A 681-nucleotide genomic window follows, 5' to 3' on the forward strand; every position below is an offset into this window, starting at 1 on the left:
GCTATAATAGGTCCACCGCATCTAATAACATCAAATTTAATATTGCAATCGCTATCTTGTCTTTTAGCAATACCGCATCAGAATATTAAAGTTAACATTGGCTGTCTCAGATAGTAGTCTTCCAGTGGTCACATGCTTTGTGTGTCGTAGAATGCCGAAAATAGGAGGAAGGATGTTTGATGACCAAATCATCCGGGTCACGATCCACAGTCATGAGATCCTGACGAAGACTAAGAAGAAGTACCTAATTTTCAATTTATTCCATTCCGTGGACCATCCATTGGTTGAAGCCTAACGAAGGTCAGCCAGAACTTAGACGCCAATATTATGTGAGATCTTAACCGATATGAACGCTTTGTAATTTGTAAACCATTCATTCAATAAAAAAATAAAACATTTATTTTGATAATTTCGACATAATTTCAGAGTTTTCTCTTTGCATAATTTAGTCTTTCTGATTAACGTAATTTTACATCCTTTAATCCTTTCGGCTGATTCCTATAGTAAACCATCATTTTTCTTTTGTAGTAGGTATATTTTCCAAAATTTGCTGTTATGCAAATTTTGTTTACTGAAAAAATATTTTACTGGTCATTAGTATTAACATTATCATGAGTATTACCAGATTTTTTTTTTAACTACAATACTACATTATCAACCAGCTAGCAATACTGCATATAT

Source organism: Rhyacophila brunnea, unplaced genomic scaffold (genome assembly GCF_057557595.1).
Source record: "Rhyacophila brunnea isolate RB1 unplaced genomic scaffold, BYU_Rbru_1.0 scaffold_24, whole genome shotgun sequence".
In the NCBI taxonomy this organism is placed as follows: domain Eukaryota; kingdom Metazoa; phylum Arthropoda; class Insecta; order Trichoptera; family Rhyacophilidae; genus Rhyacophila; species Rhyacophila brunnea.